The sequence below is a fragment of the Hypomesus transpacificus genome, unplaced genomic scaffold (genome assembly GCF_021917145.1).
Source record: "Hypomesus transpacificus isolate Combined female unplaced genomic scaffold, fHypTra1 scaffold_129, whole genome shotgun sequence".
NCBI classification, from domain to species: domain Eukaryota; kingdom Metazoa; phylum Chordata; class Actinopteri; order Osmeriformes; family Osmeridae; genus Hypomesus; species Hypomesus transpacificus.
Window position 1 is genome coordinate 292,240 of NW_025813705.1, and position 24,386 is coordinate 316,625.

Here is a 24,386-nt window from a genome sequence, read left to right on the forward strand (position 1 = left end):
AATGTGTTCCCATGCGTCTGTCATGGCTGTTACCTGACGCTGTGATGTGGGGAGCTGGGAGACAGCTCCAGTTCTCTTGTGAGGCAGCACTGTCGACACTGGAGAGTTTTACCTGTCATCCGTGCCTTCTGATATTTGGGCTGCAAGATGAAGCCTGAGACAGGTATTTTTTTTTTTGGGGGGGGTGGTTCTCTCTCTTTCTATTTCTCTCTCTTTCACACTCTTTCTTTCTTTCTTTCTTTCTTTCGCTCTCTCTCTCTCTCTCACTCTATCTCTCTCTCTCCCTCTATCACAATCTCTCTTTCTCTTGCTCTTGCCCTTCATATTTTGCGCTCACATTCCACTCCAAGCCGGGGGCGTGTTGCAGGCTTCTGAGCTGCTGTGTTACACTGGTTAAATATTTATATGTGTGGGGAGTTTGACGAGTCACCTTGACACCTCACTCCACCCCGATTCTAATGTCTTACAGCTCATCACATCATCTGACTGCTTTTAATAGTGGAGTTTACAAAGGGCAATATACATTGCATTGGAGCTTAATTGTATGAAGGCACACTGCTGAAACAAGATTTATCAAAATAAGATACTATGATTATGAATCTATAATTTATTTTCATACACAAATAAGTAAATATTTGGACTGTCATACAAAAAATATTTGCAATGATATTCTCTGAACAACAAGACCTGAAGGGTGCCAATTTCTCCACAACACCAACCATGCCTAGTATTCCACTTACAAAGATTTCTCTGTTGGTCTGCAAACATTTCATACATTTCCCAGAGATTACAGTAGTAGAGGGCTATTCTTAAATGTCAAAAGCAGAAATGCTGCCACCCTGACAGCAGACCTCTTTAGATCCCAGCCAAAGCAGTGAGACAGCATTGATCGCTGCCATGCTCTGCATAATTCTCAGCCTCATCCGGCAATAAAATGATTAGCCTCGGGGGAGAAGAGTAAACAGGAGCAAGTAAAAGTTGCAAATCATCACTTCGTTCCATTTTCGGCATTTTCTCCATAACTCGTCATGTAGACTAGGCCCTATCACCACAATCTGCAGAAATATCAATATGGATTCATGATTCTCCCTGAAGCAAGGTCCTTAGCTAATTAAATCTGTAATCACTTTGTACTGTAAAAACTCAAGGGGGGGGGGGGGGGCTGTTTATATGAAGGGCAGTAGAGTTTTATTTAACAAAGAGAGCTAATTGGGTCAGAGTGATTATCCATGTACTGTAAAACACTGAATACTTTCTATTCTCCAGACATAGCTGCTCAGTGCTCAGCCAGGCTAAAACACACCTTTTCCTTATGCGTGAGAGACATTGGGGGTGTCAGGGTGGAACAAGACACCAGTTAGGGTATGGGTTCAACAGACAGCTGTTTTTGTTTTGAGGATCAGAAGTCAGTGATGGGAAGGAAAAGGTAATGGGATTCCGAAGCGCTCCAGATAGTTTGAATTTTAACAGAGAATGCAGCTGCAAGACCTCCTTTCATCTCTCACCTCTTGAGTAGGCCACAGCTTAACAAAGTTTGCTCATCTTAAAGCTCACTCATACGCTGCCCTTTTTCATCTATTATTTCCAATGCAACACATTTTATAACATTCTCAGGGCAATTCACACAAGTCAGTTGAAGAAATGTCATTGTAGAACCAAAGTTACAGTAATTAGAGCCTATGTAACATGGTCAGGTAGTCCAGTACTCCTGTCAACACAGGATTCACACTTGTGAACAATCATTGAACGGTATGAAGTTAGCAAAAAGCAAAAAGTAAAAAAGAAACGTTGGATTTAAGACATCTGGAAAGATTTCGGATTTAAGATGTCTTTTGTCAGATATATTTTTGTCCTTTGGATTGTCTTTAAATAAGGCAATATTAGTAAATATCTTTCCTATTGGTGCTCCTTGACAGATAATTAAGATCTGTCGACTTGTTGCCACAGTCTTTTTTGCATTACACAATGAGTCAACAGTATCAAATGACATACAGTAACACACAAAGAATATGCCTCTCTTTATACTTGAAAGACAGGTATTAAGATGGCTAAGGAAACTGTTTTGTTGGTGTGCTTTCACATAAAAAATATCAGTAACAGTAACTACTGACCTCTGCAGGGTTTTTTATTCACATTTGTGCTTGTACCCGGGGCACATCATCTCTGAGATCCCTGAAGGAATAAAGGCCAACCACCGTATGTTGGAGTTATCCTTGCCCTGAAGGTAGTCTTCTCTGTGAACTGATTTCAGAGAGTCGTGCTCCATATTTTCCAGGAACATAAGCTCACAATCATCTATTCTAATATTTTTTTCTTTTTTTTCTTACTGTTTTGAGCTAATACAACCATGGATCTACTAGAACATATTTTTTATCTCCGCTTTCCATACTCATCTCCTCCAAGAACACCTTTAGAAACATAACTTTGAATTGTGTCAAGATCACATTTTCGGCAACAGCAGAAAGACGTGGCGTTGGAAAAGCAGCTCGGAACACATCGTTTCACATGAATTACTCAGATGAGAAGTTATGCAAACAATTCGTCCCCGAGTCACGTTGTGCCATGCCTTCCATATCAGCATCTGGACTAAATTGGTGCTGTGCAGTAAAGCCACAGCTGCTCTGCCTGTTAGGGCAATAAATTATCCCAATTAGGAGGCAAACACAGAGTCTGTCTGACACTCGTGCCGTTCGCTCTGACCCACAGACTGGGACGTGTTGGAATGAGTCTGCCATGACGTTACGGAGCGTCTTCCAAACACCAGATCCCCTTCTCTTTCTACCCAACTTTCAGTTCCACAGAAGGTCAAATTCTGCGTGGACAGGGAGAAATTGATCACAGTTGCAGAATATTCATTTGAGAATATTTAAATGCAATACCTTGTGCCATGGTGTGTGACCAATTTAAAGTACTTTGGGTAATTTCCAGGGATGATTAATCGCCTTTAGATGAATGACTATTTCTATTTTTTGTTGGACTGAGCTGGACTGGAAACTGAAAATAATTTGCGAAACTCCACAGTCAGTTTGCTATTAAAATACCCATTACTCTTCCAATGACACTATTACTAAACAATATGTATTGTCAATAATGAAGCTAGGTCTTTCGAAGACAGAATAACTTTAAGCGGATAAAATATAGCCAAAATACTAGAAACCGCCTGCAGATTGAAAATCACATTATGGTTCTTACTCAGGAGGCCTAACCTCTCAGGTGGTCTCCTTTTGAGCCTGAGTAGTCTAAATGCTGTAGGCTGAGTAAAGGGCTTCCATCCTGAGTGCTCCCCCAACCCGCACATCTCACCCCTCCACATCCTCCTTAGTCTCCCTACTGTCTGTGAACACGCCAGCGAGCCAGCGCAAGTCCGACAAGAAAAATGAAGTGTGCCACTTCCTGTGGCCTCGAGTGTCTCTCTGAATAATGAGAGGGCCTCTCGGACCCCCAAACCCTCGCTTTTCATTCTGATTTCCCTCCATTCTCCCCCGTAAAGACCCAATCTGTGCAGAGAAAGAGAGGGATGAGGGCCTCTGGGTTTGTGGTCATTTTAGGAAGAAAGTGTTTTTCTATAACCTGTCTGCCTGAATCTGAACAATGAATGAGAATGAACAGGATAAAAGGTGTTTATCTTTTAGGTCAAATTTGCAGAAAAACATACTCCTGTATTTTTCTTTCTTTTTTCCAAGCCGATAAATGGGAGTATGTAGAGAAGAACTACAAAATAGAACTTACTTTGTGCTCAATTTCCTGTCCTCGTTTGCAGCGTGACCAGTGCGTGTGACCCTTCTCTATGACATGTCGGCTCCGCCTAGTTGCATTTGTGAGTAACAGGGTCTCTTTGCCTATTGTGACAGTAGTCTCATGGTTATGGATCAAGCGGTCTGTGTGATGGTTATACGGCCAAGGGAATGAAAATTAAGTCCATTAGATAGCACTGTATGGTAATAACAATGACAAAAAGGACGTCCCATATATGTTGGAGTGATGGTGCCAGGGGACTGAATGGAGTCCATTATACATTACTGCATGGTAATGGTAATGGTGAGAGGGGGCATCCTTTGTGTTATAAGGATGATGCCTGGGGAATAGTGTTATCCTCTATCTTATGGTGATAGTGTTATAGCTGAGGAGGAGGGGAGTCATTTCTGTGTGTTATGATAACGGCACTGAGTGCTGACCCATGTGCAGGAAGCGTGAACATCCAGCCCAAGAAAAAAACTAGATGAGTGGCCGGCCACATGCGCGTGTGCTCGCATACAAGTAACCCGTGCCGCGCGGCAGCTGAGGGTCGGAGCGGGCGGATTAGTTAGCTGTCTCCTTGACGCTTCGCCGCCCCTGTGATGTATGTTTATGGCCCATCATTGCAAGCCAATTACTCTGCCTCGCTGTGGGAGTGCCGCCCCAATGTCACATCACCACCGTCAGTGTCTCTGTGGGATGAGAGACAGTTCGACAGTCAGGAGTGTCTGGGCATCCTTTGCAAATCCAGCTTTTCCAATGGGCTCCTGAGATTGGATTGTTCCATAAGCCACTGAGTAATAGAGTCTGGTGGACACGGGGGCTGCTGCGGGAGATGAGGGACTTTTTTATTGAACATTGTGTGAACGTGCAAACAAGCAGACTCCATTGCACACTCACTTGCACACAAAAGAATGGATGTGTATCATTGATGTGCATACTGCAGAAATGGGAGCACTCATGTGCATATCACACACACATACACACACACACACACACACACACAGAGAGACAGACCAGTTTACACTAAGGTGCATTACTCGTCAAAGTACAGCACAGAAAAGTGTGTTTGCCCAGCGTCTGATATAACCCTGTGATGCTGAGTGCCACGTTTTCTTTTCTACCTAGATGTTATTGAGGAGTATGGATCCAGCCCATGATCATCTGCAGCTCCAGCAGACGTTCTCCCAGACATCTGTCTAACTTCTCAACCAAGGTAACTGCTGCCCTGTCATGCATGTACAGAATTGCCTTTGTTTAAAATGTTTGGCTCCTCCTCTAGTTCCTCGTATTGATAGCTCTAACGCTCACACTGTGTCAGATAGTCAACGTGAAGTCTCACGGTGATATCACACTGTGGAAGGGAACGCACTGAGAACCGTCGTCTCACGGCCACACGAGCCAAACAATGCCATTATCAGTTGCACATTTCTGCCTCCCCAAAAATGGCTTCTGTACAGAATGGGAACCGTTATCCAAGTGCTGTTCTTCGTCTGGTCGTTAGCTCCGTGTTCTCTGTGAGAATGCAGACACACCAAGTTGTAAAGGGGAGGTTGTGTTCTCAGCCCTTTCAGCCACACACTGTGACAGATTCCAAACCACAAAGCTGTGTTTGTGTTGGCGAGCTGAAGGGGCATGCTTGCCCAGAGGGGTTTATCAAAAGGATAAATATTGATTGCCAACATTTACACTTTGTTGGTGTCAATGCTTTTCACACTTCTTCGGTACAGATGGTACAGTTACCAAGCAAAACAACTGTATACAGACATTCCTATTGACTTTGTGCTGCTTTGCTATTCAGGATAGCAAGTAGCAACATGTTCCGCAAATTAGTTGACAAACGGAAGTGTTCTGGATAATTGCTGTATTTCAAATGTACAGTTGCTCTTCTTGTCAGCTCGATGCACCAGCCCCAGTATTTATATCTGTGACTAAAGATTACATCACCTCTGGTAGTGAGTGGTAGTCTACACACTTATAAAACATAGGAACTCTCTTCTTCTGTCAAGCAGCTCTACTTGTGCACGCCGACTGATAAGTGAAGCACTCAAATGAATTAGACATTTGACATTCGAAGCGAGGGAGATCTTTAAACAAAATTCAGGAGAGACGGAGGTGATCCATGCCAGATCTGCATCTGCTGGAAGCGCAGTCTGATGTGGGCCTTTCATTAAACATTCATGCAAACAGCTGTTCCTTCTACAGGACAGCATGAACCGAAAGCTGTGTGCTCAGATTCCAAAGGAGGAAAAACAGAGGAGGAATGAGGCTTGAAAGAAGATCACAGGCATACTCGTCCCAGCTGCCCCAGCTGTGCATAGCAACGTGAGTGTCCGTCAAGAAGAGCTTGCGATAACCATCGTTGTCAGGACGACTTTTATGTAGATCTCCTCACGTGGAGCTTGAGATGGATGGAGAAAATGACTTATCGACTGAGCTTTAACTACCTCTTTAGTGGTTCAATGATATGGTACTGTGGCAAGTCATCTTTCGTGCTGTGCTAAATGCAATACGAAATTAGCACAACGTGACTGTAAAGCATATGTTTAGACGTTGAAGAACTGAAGTGTAACAACCGTCTTGTTCAAGTTAATGCCGTGGTGTTTCCACGAGAATATATATATACACAGATTTTGTAATGCCCCGTAGTGTTGTCATGGATTTGACATGATGTGTGCCATAGTGGTTTATGACTAAAGACTGAAATTCCCTGATGGCGCATAAAAGCTAGGCTGATTGATATATGTTCACCAAATATGAAGTCAATACATGCGAGGCAGGCAGTGTAGTGGTCGCTCTATCTCACTCGCTGGGTCTCATGCATCCTGATCCTCTCTTCCTAGACTTTTAGGTAGACTGACGTATGGGAGAAAGAAGGGGCTTGATTAAATGTCCAGATCAATGCTGCATGAAAATAGATTGGACATGCACAGTACTGGGGAAAAGGACTACTCTATTTTCCACCGTCCATATAAATATACTGCAGATGATCTTTTAAGAGAGTAACATAATAGCATTCTCTCCTCCATTCAGAAGCGCAGATGACCCTCCCATACAGAAGCATCAGAGTTGCCATTTCAATGCTAATGTGACAACTGTGATTGCCAATTTACAGCACACACAAAAAGTGCTTGCCCGCCAAAACAATGGACGGGTCGGCAAAAAGAATGAAAAACACAAATAATATGGTCGGTCATTACCAAATGCCATTTTTGATTTCACCTCAGAAAACAGGTACTAAAATGTGAAATGTGAATAATTGTTTCGCTAAAGTCCGTAGAGTCTGTCCGGCTGAATACAAAAAGAAACAGTTTTCTCTCATTAGCATAGTCACACCTTTCATCGGCCGCCTGCCATGCAAAATAATGCAGTGGCAAACTATTCCTTATGGAAATCATAGTAATAAGCAGATGATCCCTTTAGAAATAACAGCTGGCTGTGATTTTCTAATGGAATAGCCACATCACAGGTTGTCCTTTCTCATCCATCCCCAGTCACTATCTTCATATCCTTTGATGGCAAAACATTTTTGTTACCACTACCTCTCTCCACATTATGATACCATTTATGGAACATACTGTTTAGGTGAAGTGCACTCACCACAGTACCCGAGGGGACATCCTATTTTTGCATGTGTTCGTTTCCCAAACTTCTCACTCTCTCTATGAAACCCAAGAGGAGACGCTGGCAGTTTGTAATTTATTTAAAATGTTACGGAACTAAACCTATTAGCTTGGAAATTAAATTAGTGTGTTAGTAGTTTGTGGTGATAGATTGGAGGAAAATTCTAATAGTCTAAGACAATTCCAATAACAAAGGCTTTTCAGGCACTCCATTACTCTTTATAAAGCCTTTCAACTTACAGTTAATTTTGAATGCGCTCTTGGGATCTGCGTTACTCAAATGACCAGAAGAACATATTGGAATCTACAATTTAGTTAGCAATACATACATTATTTTAGAAGCACAACTGAATTTTATGGAAACTTGGAACACTGTTAGATGGCCCCAATAATCACCTAAGATATTAGAAGCCCAGATCAAAAACAGAAAGAATAAGTGTCTCAATCTCAATAGCGCTTAAAACCTTGACCTATGGGTTCAGCATTCCGAGTATGTTTTCTCCTCCTAACCAAGGCATTTTAAACTTCTCCAGTATTGGGATGTATAGACAATAAGTAAAACAATATACCTGATAGCATGATCCCTCCAAACAAATGGACTCTGCTCTCGTGTCAAGCAAGAGAGAGAGATAGAGAGTAAGTAGGAGGAGGGGGGGGGGGCAGTGAGATTAATGTAGATCATCTGTCATAACCTGGCTGCAGATCAAAAGAGAGCCTTGGCAGGCACCGAACCCACTGGAGCCTCTTTTATATGCCAAGCACCAGCTTCTCTGAGGTAGACGGGCACACAAGGGCCTGGCTCCAGGCATCTGTGTGTGTGTGTGGGGGGGGGGGGGGGGGTGAATGTGTGTGTGTGAGTGTGTGGAGGTGGAAAGGTGTGGGTACGTGCTCCATGGCCCAAGGCAAAAATCTGGTTCCAGAATTTCCGAGAAAAGAATGGAGAATGTGTGATGCACAGACACTAATGGTGTGAAAGGTGGTGTGGGAATTAAAGACCATGGAAGGCAAATCGAGGATAGGCAAGTACACCTTAAGAAATAGGTATTGCCTGCATCCAGTCTTACTACCTTGTTAGCACCTCCAATTATCAAATATGTTTAAAGTTCTCTACAAGAAAGCTCCAACGGCATCAATTTTAATCTTGAAATATATTTGTTATCAAATAATTAAACACAGGCTTGCAGATTAACTCAAATAGTAGATTAATGGGATTTTTCCTGGTTTTGTGCGAGTCCTTTGGAACGACTAATATATTTTACACTGTGTTCTTCTCACTATCCTACTGAAGTGAGCTGTAATAAAAAAAGTATTACAGCAACCGAACAAGCACCTCTATTCAATAGGTTCCTTACAGTACAGAATGTGCTCACTCCTTCAAAATCAAGGTCAAGCCCATTTCCAAAGTACTGATTCAGCAAACTTGAAAGATATGTACAGTGGAGGTGCCAGTTGTAACCTTTAGAGATTAAGTTGACATTAAAAGGGGGGAAAGTGGGGACACACCAAACTACCTAGTTCCTCATCTGATGCAAATGTCCTCTCTCACCTCTATCAGCCAAAGTAATTATGGAGGACCGCTGTGACATATCCGTCTGCAATACAGGGTGGGGAGTGCCTAGTAATAGGTCATAGAAATACACCCATCTCTCTGGGGTAGGGAGGGAGACAATTATCTTTGCCGGTGGAAAGCCTCGGCACAGGGGAGAGTATTCCTCGACGCCCTAATATTCCTACCTCCTTTTCAAAGTCCTCGTCAAGTTAAAGTATCGTCTACGCTGTTGACAGCCTCGAGAGACTCAGGTTGAGAAAGTGACATGGCTGTGAGCATGCCTGAGGCTGTATGGTTGCGTTGGTTGTTGCTGTGTGTTCTCTCCGTTTTGGCTGCGGGAGCTCCATCAATTTATTGTTCAACAGATGCCCCATCTCTGCATTGTAGATGCCATTATCCTGTATGATAAGGCTGATGATATTGAGTTTTGTTGGATCATTGAAAGGGTGGGTATTTTGCTTACAATGCTGCAGCTTTATTTTTTTTCCCCAGTAAACACATAGCGATGCGATTTGCCCCTTCTCATTTTTCCATATTGGAATGCCATTTTCCATCCTTGCAAATGAGCAGAGATGTTGCATAGGTTTTTATTTTCCCACAGCTTAAGTGCCATTTCCTGCAGTCGAGTTGATGGAACATAGGGGATAGTTTGTGTGCAGGAGTAGGTTCATTGCAGTCGTAGAGCTTGACCCATCTGCCTGGAGTCAGTGGGCTGCAATACCAGAGTGGCTTATGTTAACCTATGGCTTTTTGCAGTGGCTGGTGGGTTAGTACCCACAGTGTATTGGCCAATTGGGCTCTCAGCCCAGTAGCATGGCCCCGCAGAGTGCCCTTTGCTGTTCATTGAGACACAGAGGGCCCCACGGCCAAACTGTCAGATTATCCTCAGCACTCCGTGATGCCAGGTCACAGCAGTCACAAAGTTACTTGCTGTGCTTAGACTCTAACCAGCAGCAGACACTGTGCTAAATTGTCTTCTTTTTGAAGTAAAAACAGGGGGAAAAAAGGCTTTTGGGGTATTTTATCAAGATGTTAGTTGAAATCGTCCCATTGCTTAAAGTGGAGAAAGAATGTATTCCAGGCTTGCAATTATCTTTTCAGTTAAACAAGCGGGGGTTGAGAAATATGCATTTGTTACTGTAAGTGTAAAAATAGTAATTCAGATATTCCTTGTGAACTGTAATAAAGGCTCCCAATCGTGGTGAATTTGACAATTAATGGTCTCATATATCATTCAAATGATGTGCATTTAACAGTTGGTTTTGGCACAAATCTTCGGATCTTAATTCGGTTTCAAGGATCTTACCCGCATGCAAATGCATGGGTAATTAAGATAATTAAAGCTTTGATGTTCCACATATTGTAATCTCATGCTCAGCAATAGAGAGGGTTTGCAAAAGGTATTGCAACGCTTTTTAATGGTCTCCTCACAGCCATTTTAATTGATCTTAGTGAACATTTTGAGAGCCTATGTTCACTTCTGGTGTTGAAGAGGGAAATTATTCCATGATATTATATCCATGATCTCCATTTAAAAAACGTGCAATATGCAGCTGTTTGCTAATAGCTGAATCAACTAGAGATCCTCTGATTGTGTGTCACACAGTATCTAGGTGATTTGGACCCAATTAACTCTTTGTTAGGAATTTTCCTGTTGTCAAAACAGTTGTTTTTCAAGGACATCTAAAACCACTAGAGATGAACCAACCCACCATTAAAAATCATACTAGCGTTAACATGGATTAGCACCAAATCCAACTTTCTTTCCAGTCAGTGAAAACCAATACAGTGTGCAGATCCCTGGTGCTTGACAGCTTCAGTCAAACATCTAACAAGTAAGTGCTCTGATTGTATGTGGAACAGATGTGTGTAGATTGAGTGTCTCTAAATCTACAGTACATCTAAAACATTTCAGTTTTCCTAGTAAAACCCATCTATGTGCTGGGTAGCCTGTGTAAGCTTATTGACCATGCCTACGCTATATTAACAGTGCTCCCATATACATAGACTTTTCTTCAAGTATTTGCTATATGCTTCTTTATCTTGAGATCATAAAAATACCAATTTTATTTCCATTCCCATGAAAGACTTCCAAACATGACAGCTATTTCATAGTAAGGAGTAATGTGTTCTGCAGATCAACAAAATGTGTGCATCTGCATTATGCATGATGTATGTGAGAGAAAGGACGTAATAGAGAGAGAGAGAGAGCTGGCTGAGCTTTTATCATCCTTAAATGTACCAAAATGAGTCTTGGGGAAAAAAGAAGCTGTGTGGCTTTTGAAGAATTAATAAGCCTGTATCATTTGGAGTCTAGCGTCTCAGACAGCCTCTGGAAGCCCCAGTTTCACATTTTCTTGACAGCATCTTTGATGATAGCTGATAACGTACAGCGACTCCCAGGCAGCAGAGCATCCAACAGTGCCTGGAGAGTCAGTGGAGACTGGCTCCACTGATCCTGACGGAGCTTTCTTTTTCTGGCCCTCTTCCAACTAAGCAAAACCCATCCATGTCTAGGCATGGTTCTCTCCTCCAAACAGAGGTTATCACACACGTTACGGATTCCCTCGACAAAACATCAGTGACAGTCACTAGGTCATCTTCAATGTTTCTTCTTTTTTCAAGGGACACTAGGTCAGTAGCCTGCCATTTTAGATGGATTTTGGAATATAATATGAAACTGCTTAACAGGGTGACTGTATAAAGAATTCTGCTTAGTTTCTCAATCTTCGTTGCAGTAAGACTCTTTAGTGTACTCATAATGCTTGTCTACTCTTGAAGAATCGTGACTCGTTGCATAAACTGTTTTATTGTGAGTAGGTTGTCTGAAAAATGCAATATGTGCATGTTTATCAATACACTGTAAATTATAACATTCTACATCAATATCCTGTACTGCACCTAGTTTGTAATAGCAACCTATCCAAGTTATTGAAGAAAATGCCTTCCTTTCTAAAATTGTTGTGCGATACAGGAATGTTTGCAGCCTAGAAACAACCCTCCTAGAATGGGGACCCTTCACCAAACATAGATGTTACATCGATATCAGACCTCGACAGGGAGCAGAGTAAAGCTGGCTTGTGACCCTGTTTTAATATGATGCCTCAGGCATATCCAGTGCTCCAATAACATGTTACTCATCCATTGACATGGTTACCTTGACAGCAGTGTAGATGCTCAGACAAACAAAAAACGCATTGGGACTGCAAAGAGAATTCCACCCCAAGAAGATGATAAGGGAATAACTTTAATAATAACACAAACCAGATGAAGACCACTGGCACCTTATGCAATGTGTCATGTTCTTAATCCAAGATCAGATACATTCTGTCCAGAGAAACCTGTGGACATGTTGTGTTTATCAATACTGGGTTGTGAAAAAAGAACCCTGCTTCATGGCAATGAAAGTACAGTTGTTGTCTACCTTTTCTTGGGTGCTTACTGAGATCACATGCCTAATAAGAGGTCTCCCCCACAACACATGGTTGAAGGACTGTGTGACAGGAAGGCTGCAAATAAGCCTGAATGAAACAGAACCTTAAACAGGTTACCAACATAGAGGACAAAATTAGAATTGATTTGCTTAGAAAAGGGAGCTGCATTGACAGCGAACTACTGCCATGAATTTGCAATCCGGCCGTCTTTGAGGAAACCTCTGTGACAGAACTGGGCTCTCATTACTCTCTCAGACAGGCCTGCAGCTTGTAGCAGATTGAAAACCAGACAGACATCAGGCTGTATTAAGATTCAGACCCTCCACGATGCTGGCAACAAATGATTGAACTGAGTAGAGGGGGTTTCTTGTAAACAGCCTCTGCACTCCAAAGAATTCTTGTAAACAAGCCATTGCACTCCAAAAGGATTCGAGTTATATGACTGTTGAGGTCGGAGAAATGAGACTAAACAACAAACTTATGAGTTGCATTTACAAATGTAATGTCTAATAGGTAACAGCCACTTGTTTTTGGCTTGATATCAGGTCTTATTGATGCTGGAAAGTGATATTCAAATGTCACTTCCAAAGTGTCAGTGTAGAATTTAGTTTCACACTGTGTATGGGCACAAGGCTGAGGCTCAGAGTCGCCTTTTCAATGCCAGGGAATTTTTTAATACATCTTCCCCTACAGGGTTAATAGGACAGTGGTTTGAAAATGAAAGACAGAGTCCCACCATGGGAGCTTTTGTGTGAAGCTGCAGGGAGGTGGTGGAATCTAAACTGAAGTGACACTTGGTGCCTGGGCCGAGGCTAAGGAAAATGAGCTTTTCCCAGGGAAGGGGGAACCTTTGAATAAGCAGATTGACAGGTTGAGCAGTCAGAGGAGATGGGAAGCACTTGTAGTTCTTCAGCGGTGCCGAGAGGTCAGGAGTGTTGGCTATGTGGCAGTTTTGGCTGCGCAGTGGCGGTTGTGCTGTGACACCCTGTCAAGCGTCTCTACAGTAACATCTCAGAGCAAACACAGCAGGGTTGTGGTGGCTGAGCTCATTTTCCAGGAACCCAATCATGTTCTACTTTTGTGCCTTGACATGTTTTTTTCCCATAATAGGGATGTAGACACAAGATGGATTAGGACCGTTTCAAAAGCTTATTACAGATCTTACCCACAAAATTACAGGTTCTTCCACAGGTCTCAATAGATACATTGGCTTAAAGGTGGTGTAGGCAAGTTTTGCAAAGCTAGCTATTTTAGCTTCTATTCCAAACAATTCAACCCATATCTCACCTCCTCCCTTCAAAGCCACAAACACATGAACTGACTACAGAACTGCCGAGAGACTAGTCTAGGCTGCGTTTCCCGAAAGCGTCGCAAGCCTAAGTTGATCGTAGAATCCATCGTACAACGAATTTTAGTTTTACGGGCCGTTCCCAAAAACATCATAGCTAAAGCAGACTGCGCGCAGGTAGGTAGACTGACAGGTAGCCCTTCCAATCATTAGTCTCAGAACGGTCTTAATAATTTGATGTCTTTATTCCTGCAACGAGCACAGATATTGGATTGATCTTATATTACTGTCAAACCTTTAGATGTATTCGTTGCTATCAAGTTGTGAAGTTTGTTTTACATTTACATTTTACATTACATTTAGTCATTTAGCAGACGCTCTTATCCAGAGCGACTTACAGTAACTACAGGGACATTCCCCCCGAGGCAAGTAGGGTGAAGTGCCTTGCCCAAGGACACAACGTCATTTGGCTCAGCCGGGAATCGAACTGGCGACGTTCAGATTACCAGCCCGATTCCCTCACCATTCAGCCACCTGACTCCCCCGTTTAGGTAAATATGACAAAAAGTGCTTCTCAACATTATCTACAACATCTTTAAAGTAGGTAACATGTAAATCAAATAAAAATTTATTTGGATAACCCTTTTTACAAGCAATGTCACAGAGGGCTTCACATACGCCCATAGAAATGCCCCTCAACCAACCTAAACCCTCAAGGAAGACAAGAAAAAACTCCCAGAAAAACTCACTAGAGGAGAACAAATTTAAGAAACACAAACCAGATAACTGCAGCATTTGTTTTATTACCTTATGCAGTATTATTTTCCATATTTGAAATTATATGTCTCCAGTATAATTAAGTAATTATCATGGATATAACCTCCAGTGCCAGAAAGTAGATTTGCTAGGAACAAAAAAGGTAAATCAATTGATGTAATCGGGTCACCGTTGCCATTGGAGGCTGGACATAAACTCCGCACAAACAAGATAATTGTGCTTTAGTTGAGGTGCTAAACAATGTTTACACTGGACCCAGATTCGATAAGCAAAAGCAGTTTGTTTGCTGTCCTCTTCCAAACTACGTGATGGCAAAGTGGAAGTTGTCCTCATTATGTATACAGTCTCTGTTATGATGCACCTTTGACAGGATGTCCCTTGAAATAATACTGCTGGCGACGCTGATAGGGATCAAAACACAATTCATGACGCTCAGGTAACATTCTTGAATTTAGTTGTTTAGATGTTTTCATCTTTATATTTTGCTGATGTGCAGTGTGCAATTTATGTTCTCATTAACTACTGGGACAGCCAACTCCTTCATGCTGTTATGCTGACTTGTGAAGACCGGACAAATCAGCAAGAACAATAGAACACAGTCGCAAAGGATGTTTAATTAGAGCATATTTTCATGTATGGTTTAGATATAAGCTTGTCACCATTTCGGCCAAATCAACCGAAACGGTTGAACATTAGTTATTGTCTGTGACCAATTTTTCTAGTGTATTTCTGCTTTTGATAGTCACTTGGACACCAAATTGCATTTCAGTTTGTTCCAAATCAAATAAGCCATTATAAAAGCAAGGGCCATGGATCAGGCATTTAATAGCACAATTAAACAATGGCAGAGTATCTATTGAGCAATTAACCTTTGGTAAGCCAATTATTATTTAGCACTTCATGACAAAAGTTAGGCCCTGAAAGAGCCATGTCCAGGTTTAATAGTTTAATATTAAAGGTTCTTATGCGCAATAAAAGATTGGTATGTAAGGCCATTTTAGTGGACGATTAGTAGAAACTGCGTGCTTCACAGCAAGTATTGATTAATTGGTGTTGAACTGCGACACTGTCTGGATTGAGGAAAGTACAAATGGATGAAAGGGGTTTCTTAGGCCTGGTGATGAGTCTAAAAGGGATAAGGCACAGATCCTCAGATGGTTCCAGGCAGAATGTGAATGTGCTAACTCAAGACCTTGAGACCCCGGTTGCCTGTGATGTCTGTGAACCAGATTCTTCATTGTCGCTATCTCATCCTATCCCAGTTGCTAGTGCTCAGGTTGCCAAGGAAAGCACATGAAATTGCCCAAATCAATGCTCTGTGCATTTTTTTTTATGTTTTCCCAGTTTATCTAACTTTGACAGCATTTCTGAATATACATTTCAGACCTCTTTTGCACACATATTTAGCATCATTAGAACATACTGTGTCATGTGAATGTATAAATGGCATTGTTGACTGGAGGGCTAATAGCCATCTTTATGTGGCTCAGACCGGTAGGATGATGCAGGTCTTTATTTCCTCTACAGAACACAGAACACTTCAACCATAAACATATCACAAGCCATACCATTACCCTTACCTTAACGGCCCTCAACATCAGGGATGCAGTAAAACAGAATATATTTGATCCCATACAAAGTACACATAGTGGCATTCAGCCTCTTACCAACCATGGCATGAAAAATTAGGTCAAGGTTAAATATGAGATCTACTGTACTTAAAGTTAAATACAGATAGATAGTTACATACTTGGTGGATCTTCAAATATTCAAATGTTGCTATTGTTTGGCAGTAAAGCTGTAGTCGGAGTATTACCCAAGGAGAAAGATTTCCAGTCATCTGTTTTGTGCATTCATGATGCAAGTCAGCTTGTGGTACGTTGCCCCTGCATTACTCCAGGAACTCTGATTGTCTGCGTGAACAGACAAAGTTAAGCATTGACTTATTTTGATCTCCTTGATTCATTTGCAGGAATCAATAATGATAATGCAGGGTGATCGATAGCTTCCCCCTGGGGACCATAATGCGTAGTCGTTGCCTGTTTGAAATGCATTATGTGTAAGATGTCCTCTGGAATATTGATATGAACGCTCATTTCCTGTGTACCGCCAACCCATTGGTGACGGTATGAGGTGTTAATGAAAAAATCAGTGGGGCTTGTCAACTGTCATCACTACCAAATGAGGCAGAAAGAAAGACTGGGGGGAATAATAAAGGACACATTTTGTTGTGCGCACAATAAGAAGTCTAATGAGTATATTTATAAAAGACACATGCGATTTTCCTATTTTGAAGGAATTAGTGCACAGGACTAATAAAACACATTTTGTCCATCAACACCGTAGAATAACCAATTAGAATATTTATATAAAGCTCATACCTCACATCACTTCCTGTCAACACAAATTATGACATACACTAGTGTCAATTATATATTATATATATATTTTGTCAACTTAAAAACTCAAATATCAACACAAATATAATCTTTCCTTAACCTTCAAGACGCTCATACCTCAAATACAGTCACTAAACTAAACCAGTGGGTACTCTTGAATATGACATTTTTTATGGTTATTCCATTTAAAGTGCTCCTCAGTTTGTCATGTTAATCTATTGTTGTCTACAGAGCTGCCGCACACAATTTAGCTGTTATCCTCTAATTATCTGATGCATGGTACAGTAAGGGTAGAAACATGTCATTCCCTGTCATTTTGAAAACCGCAGTCTCCTCTGCTGTCCCTTGACCCAAGGACCATCCTCCAGACCACACAGATGCTAGGTAACATTCTTGTCACACTCTTGGAAACTTTGTTTGCACAAGATAATTTGTTGCTTGTTAATTACTTATTAGTGTCAGCCCACTAATAGAGACAAGGTCAAGACTGTGGTAAAAGGTTTCCGTTCGCTATCAACAGTATATGGAAAGCCAAACTTTACCCAATCTATCACTTAAGCGCTGACATACAGTAGTTGAAAGGAAAGACAGCTTGTTTAAAAGAGCCTCTTCAAAAATGTTTCCCTGATCTTAGTGAAAGCCTTTGCTCCAAGGCTGGAATCTCTACCTACACTGTAAACATTTAGAAGTTAACTTAATTTGAATAAACAAGTAACGTGGGTCCTTTTTAAAGTTGAACCAACTATTGGGTTAACTAATGACTAATGACTAAACTGGCTATTAAATTAAGTTGTCATTTCCCATTGTGTTGGTATTCTTTAACCTGCAGTTCAGTTGGCTCAATATCCCTGTGCAAATACAACTTTTAATACTGGATGGACTTGTCTAGGTTTGTTAACATAATGAAGTTAAATTAACTGAAAACAAAGTTGACTCAGACCACTTGAATGTACAAGCATTTAATTTTAGTTTTGCTCAACACAAATTGGGTTGACCAAACAAAGAAAAAAAAAGTTTAGAGTGTAAGATGAATCCACTTCTCCTTGCACATCCACACCATCATTACTGGTTACCATCTGCCCAACTCGAGCCTCACATTGCCCATCTCCTCTCCTTTTTACCCAGCATGCCCACAGAGGCCTATCTCACTCTCCACTACCACCTTGGCTCATGAGTCTGCTTTGGCTGCCATCTTGGCACTCTACAATGTCACAGTTGGCTGTCATTCGCCCCTTATTATGTCCCATACTCCCTCAGCCTTGAGCGTCTACTACACAGTCAAGCCTCATGTAAACCACTCTACCAGAAACCTGGGTCAGTAACCTTTTCAGCACCATCTGATTTTCTGCTTGTAACTGACAAACTTTGGCTATTCCCTGTCTGAACGTGAAGGGAGTAGGATGTATAGAGGCAGTCCGCATCATCAATTGAGTGACAATTTGCCACAGACTTGTGTTTGCGTGTGGCTCCTGAGCCAAGCAAGCGCTTGAAAAGAAAAGCGTTGAAACAACCTTATATTTATGGAGATATCTTTCCAAAGATTGTATCTGTTTCACAAACTGTTGAGTGATTAGGCTGGGCATCATGCTGAAGCATATCTTGATTGTTCTGACATTGTCCAATTTTCCACATCCACACAAACAAGAATACTATAAACATGTCGTCTAGCACAGCTCCTATTGATATGTCAAACACAGTTTTTTGTGTCTCAGCTTTCCCAGATCCTGGTGGTGATCCTCAACTCTCCGCCCCGAGCACCAGGTGTCAAGTGGACACTGATGGCAGCGCTCGCTGTGGTATCAGGAGGAGTGTCTTGACAGATAAACAGGATTTGGTGTCTAGCAAGCTGAAGATTGTCCAAGAGAATTTCTGAGAGAATTACAACTGGCAGTCAATGTTGGACTGGGTGTTTGTGAGAAGGTTTAGTGTGCCGATGACTGTGAGACCCCTCTGTCACGTTAGTAATGCATGGAGCTTTCAAAACTGACACGCTTCTAAGGTTGGAAATCTTAAAACGTTTTCTACAGCAAAGCCAATGGGTGGAAAACTTGAGACTTTCAGAATCCTAAAACATAAACGGTGCCCAATTCAATGGTGTTCAATTTGTGATTACACTGAATTGACATGCACCTAAGATTTCCCCTTCTACATAATTTACTTTCACTCAACTGTCTTTGCAAGTACATCATTTGACTGTTGCAGATTGTATTTCTTTCTTGTCGGAGCGGCAGCACATTAAAATAAGAACATGTAATTGCGCAGAGAATGTCTGAGGTACAATTCACAGCTTACACTGTTCACACTAACCATCCCATCGGGACTTCAGTTTAGTTCCTGACCTTTATTCTCGTCACAGTTTGATTTGAGGCTCACAGGTCATCTTGTGGTCTTTGTTAAAGGTCGGTGTGTCTTAAAGTGTACCTTGTAGTTTTAAACATGTGGGCTGGATGAAAGCCTCAACTCTGTCAAGCACTCCTGTCTGTGGTTGGTTTTCCAGTTTTTTTTTCTCCAGATGGCGGTTGGTGTTGACATAGGTTCTTGGCAAATCTTGGCAATCTTCGAATCAACAGATACTAGTTGCATATTCAGTGGCACCATGCTCAGGCAAAGAGTACGGTAGTGGATGTGACAAGCAGTCTAGCTTCTTTGTGGTTATTCTAACTGCACTTAAGCCCTCACAAAAAAGTATGGCATCCAGCATTATTGACTGGTATGCGTTGGTTTGACGTGTATCATTTTCGCATACTACCCAAGACAACGGAATTACATTATATTTGTAAGCCAGCATCAGCAATGTTCTATCCAAGGAGCACTGAGGTAAAAGTGGATCAATGTCTATTTCTTCTGCCTGCCCAAAGCCCAGATGTAAATCTAATTTAGAGTCCTGGGGGATTTTCTGCAAAAAGAGAATGAATTACAACACATGCCAATGGGAACATAGCTAAATAATTAAATTACCTAAGTGTGGACTGACATTTATCTGATTGTGACAATTAATGGCAGTGCGGTCAAACCAAAAGATAGCATGCGGCTAGTAGTTAATAGCAGCAGACATGTAAATCTTTAAAACATTCTGCACAGGAAGAATATCCTCTGTGATTCATGTGAATGAAATGTTGGTAATGTATTCCGATCTTTGTTTGACCAATCTGGTGCCTTTGAGACTACAGAAAATAATCTTTCAACCAACTTTTGCTGAGAAGATGGAACACATGTTGCGTATGAATTAAAGTTAAATTCAGATTTTTTGTAAATACCATAGAATTTGGAACACAAACTTCGTAAAAAATACTAAAATTGTTTTGTGTCGAGGTGATAATGAAATAAGACGAAATAATATAAAATTGGATGAGAAGTATACTATTTCCAGTATATGTGTTTTACTTAGACATTCACAAATTGCTGTTTACAATTGAAAGAAAACCCTATCTACAAATACATGAGTTCCTTCCTTTACCTCAGAACCATGTTCTTGGCCCATTTATCCAAAGGGGCCTCATGTTCTTTTATTCTTTGTACAGTCACAGCTGTGAAATCCTAAAGCAGAAAATCACCTCCATCTGACATTTCTCACCGGGGAAGTAGCAGCCGTAACTCCTAACAGAGTTGGCATTTGGGAGTCTGACGTTTTTGCCTCTGGGATAGGAGTCGTGGGTAGGGAGACGACAGTTGGGGAAGGCTTTTCTGTCCCTGGAGAGGAAGAGCAGAGCCGTCCTATCAGTCGTTGTTTCTATATGGGCAGCTCTGTTGGGGGAATGGCGTTTGCTTAACTCCCTTCCTCTCCACTCTACACTGTGGGGAGTCTCTTAAAATAGAAGACAATAACACGCATAGGAGATTCTTCCAAGGAGGCAATGGAACACCCCATATGGCAGAACAGACATTTGGACTTTGTTTTATGTTGTGTGTGGCAGACGTTGAAGCCTAGATTGTAGGATGTTAAGTGAGTATTCATCTGATACTATGTATCTTACTTAAGGGGCAATTAAATGAATGTCATATTATGTCTTTTGATTTGAATCTCTATAAATGTGGGCTAAAAGAGTGATGACAACCACTCAATGCCCACATCATTCTTTTCCTGACATTCAGGCTATATTTCACGGCTTGTGGTGCACTAACAAAACAAAGCAGACTGGGCTTAGTGCCCGGCATCACTCATCCTAAACACGTTGCAATAATCGCCCATGCATTTCCAATTTGGGGCTAAAATAAAACAAGGTGACAAAATGGACAATACAGCCAGCAGCGCTGGCAAGGGAGAACATGTGAGAGGACACTCAATGACACTGTGACCACTCTTAGCATCACAACCAAAAAGAGGGGCTTGGGTCGAGGTGCCCCGACATCCATTACCAAGCTGAGAGCCTGATGACTATGAAAAAGAACAACGTGATGGCCTTTGAAAGCCACGTTAAGACATGGTTAAGTCATGTTGGTGTAAGAATATATTTTATGGAATGTATTTATTTAGCAGATACAATTTTTCAAGGCAATTTATAGACCAGGGAAGAGCTGTGAACTGCAGTCAAACGCTCTAATCACTGAGCTATTGTCCACAAGGAACCCCCACATATACACACTCCTAGACGATCAAGGAAGGCAAATGTTTGATTGAGCAAAAGGGTGACACGTGGTGTCATTCAATAGGTTACTTAATGCTGTTACACAGAGATTTACTGCCAATGTCATCTGTCATTTATTATCTTGAGATAATAAAGCATAAAAATAGGCTTACTGGCTATTTTTAGACTCCCTTATAGTGGATTATTAGTTGGGCGAAATGCCTTGACTAAATCCAGAAATAAATATACTGTATCACAAAGATGGCAAAAAAGTAAGCCAAGCAGGTTTACGCAGTGGACTCTCGATGCACACCGATTACAGTCATCAGCAGGCGTCAGAAATGGCCTTCACACTCAAAGCCTGACGGAGCGACCTGTTTAAAGAGGAAGAAGACCATAAAACAGGCGTTGCATGTTGTCTGTGACTATGCACAGAATCCCCCAAAAAACACCACTGTCCTGAGACATTCCGGTGAAGATTGCACTGACAGTGAAGCAGGCTTGACCATTTGAGAAGGCCTACACAAAACAGGTGGAAAAGCTTAAAACTCAACTTAATGCCCCCCCATACATCTTTCATAGGGCCTGCCCCTACTGTCTAGCAGCAAGTAGCAGGTAACTGCTTGGGCTTGTTGTCAAAGATACTAGCAGGTCTTCTCCTCCTTGATAAATAAGTAAACACATTCTACTGGGCATAGATGCAGTCGGTGAGCTTCCAGTCAATAACAAGCAGATTTGTTTTCTTCTAAAAGCAGGGCTGTTCACAGGCTACCGATTACCCTTCAAACCCATTCCTTAACAGAGGAATCCACAGAGCTTTGACAGCAGTTTTCTCTGTCAGAGTTTGGAATTAGGCCACACGCTTCTCTTTCCCTGAGGCCAGTGACCTATACTTATTGGAAAAGAATTGCACCATGCACATGGCAAACAGATTCAGAAGAAACAAATTATTCACTTTTATGAAAAATCTTCACCTGATTTGGTAAATGTTGCTGCGTCTTGAAAAACCTTTGGAAAGGCTTGTAGACCCTCCCCTGAAAATAAGGGATAACACATTGATTAGTATTTTATAATAAGATCTGTCTGCATGTCATGAAACAATTGAACAATAGTGTTTACCAACTGGCTTTGTTGTACAACATACTCGCTTATTAAAATTCCATCTTATTAGACCCATTCAGCAGCTGTTTTACATGAGATTAATTGTTTTTTTTAAGCACTTTCTGCTCATTATCATTTTGTCTTGCAAATGCATTTGCTGCAAAGATGATGCATATTCATTTTTTCTCTATGCTTGGAAATTGTTCGGAAATTAGCCAAAGGTGGAGCTGGGCTGGTTTGCTGGCACATGCTGAATTCTAAACACAAACTCCTTGTTCCTGAGGCAAAAGAGGTTGGGTTGCCTGTACAGAATACATTTGAGCCTGTTTGGAAATTTGGAGCATTTTGGCATTTGTTGTGGCTTTTCTAGGTAATGTCTCACCTGTTCATTCATTAATGCGTTTTGTTTGAGTTTGATTGTTAAACCATGTCAGATTCACAATGCCATACAGCTACATGCTTTGTTGATTTTCAAAAATGAGAGCTGACAATCTCTTGCTGTGCTCTGATTTAATTTTGGTTTTATATATTTCTTTCTGGGCGCTGCCAGCAAAGTGGAACATTTTGATAGAGCTGGGGGGTTTTTCACATTGGATTATAAATTATTTATGCCTATTCATATGATTAGTACTGCATAAGGTTTTAGCAAAACACAAATATTTTCCTCTTTGTGAGGTACACTAAAGAAAAAGGACATTCTTTAACTCTTTTGATGCACTTCAAAGGCATATGTCAGTATCTGAAACTCCCCCAAATAGAAACAACTGGTCATAAATGAAACACTACCTTACTACTATTGTATAGGATGTTTCATACTTTACGCCATGACACACACAACTTCTTGCTGTCCTCTGTGACTGTTGGTGTCATTTGCCATTAATCTGATTCTAATCGATTTGCCAGAGGGTGAAAAGGGGACTCAGACAAGGAAAATTAGCCAATGTCATCTGAGTAGAAAAGTTATTAGTCTTTGCTCTGAGCATAAATGTCAGTGAACAGTGACGCACCCGTTAATTAAAGTACTAATTTTGCTACAGTTGGTTGTTCCCTCATTTGATTGGGTTTGATTATACCACAATAAAAACAACGGAAAACAACTATAAATCCAACATTACATTTTGATGCTATATCAAATTCAGTTATGCTAATTAGATGATACATGTTCAAAATTGTAATGCATATTGTTGGACCGCAAAACAATCTATCACTTTCATATTTATCCATCAGATTTCAACAGCAAATTGTGGTTGTTTTATTGTTTCTTCCTGCAACCTACAGTAAACCTTAAATGTCCAACTACACTTTGCTGAGGATGCTACATATTGGGCATAGCATTGCATCCAAACACATGAAAAACTTCAAAAGGAACTCATGTGTAGATTAGATTATGAATGTGATATTATCACACATTCTGGAAAACATGGCAATGAACCATACAAGATAAGTTTTTTTTTTTTACTTCAATTTATAGAGTACATGCCTGACACATTCTAAAATAGAATGTATCTCCTAAAATGAATTTAGTCTTTGATCTGTATGTACTGCAAAGGGCCTGCTGTATAAGTACAAGGAAAGACTGACATTACAAGGCTACAGACAAAGCAACATGAGACCTCCAACATGACTGTCATGCTGTACAGTACATTCTCATATGAAGCTTAACCAATGTTTCACACATGCGTCACACTATTCATATTCCCTTAGACGTACATCATTGACCCATTAAGTTTAAAACTGTGTCTTGGATAGTGAAAATAATGAGGCATACTTAGAAACATATTTACATAAAAATACATGAATCGCGTATTATCGTACATCTAAAAATGTAACCAAGGCTGCTTAGTCTGGGACATGGGCAATGTGTGGAGATGATGTCCTAGTGCTTGCCCGACCCACACGCCCCTCATAAAATATT

General features: G+C 41.1%; 1 protein-coding gene across 6 annotated transcripts in view; it reads left to right on the top strand.

Moving 5' to 3' along the window:
• Positions 1–24,386, top strand: part of mgat4c (mgat4 family member C) — a 62,607-nt gene that overhangs the window by 28,699 nt on the left and 9,522 nt on the right. For 3 of the 6 annotated variants that reach the window (XM_047050833.1, XM_047050832.1, XM_047050836.1), the window contains exon 3: positions 4,864–4,951. The gene's annotated coding sequence lies outside the window, so the exon portion shown is untranslated. Of the gene's footprint in view, positions 1–53; positions 164–4,863; positions 4,952–5,940; positions 6,061–24,386 lie in introns of those variants that run through there. The other 3 variants (XM_047050835.1, XM_047050834.1, XM_047050837.1) reach the window with 2 other exon arrangements.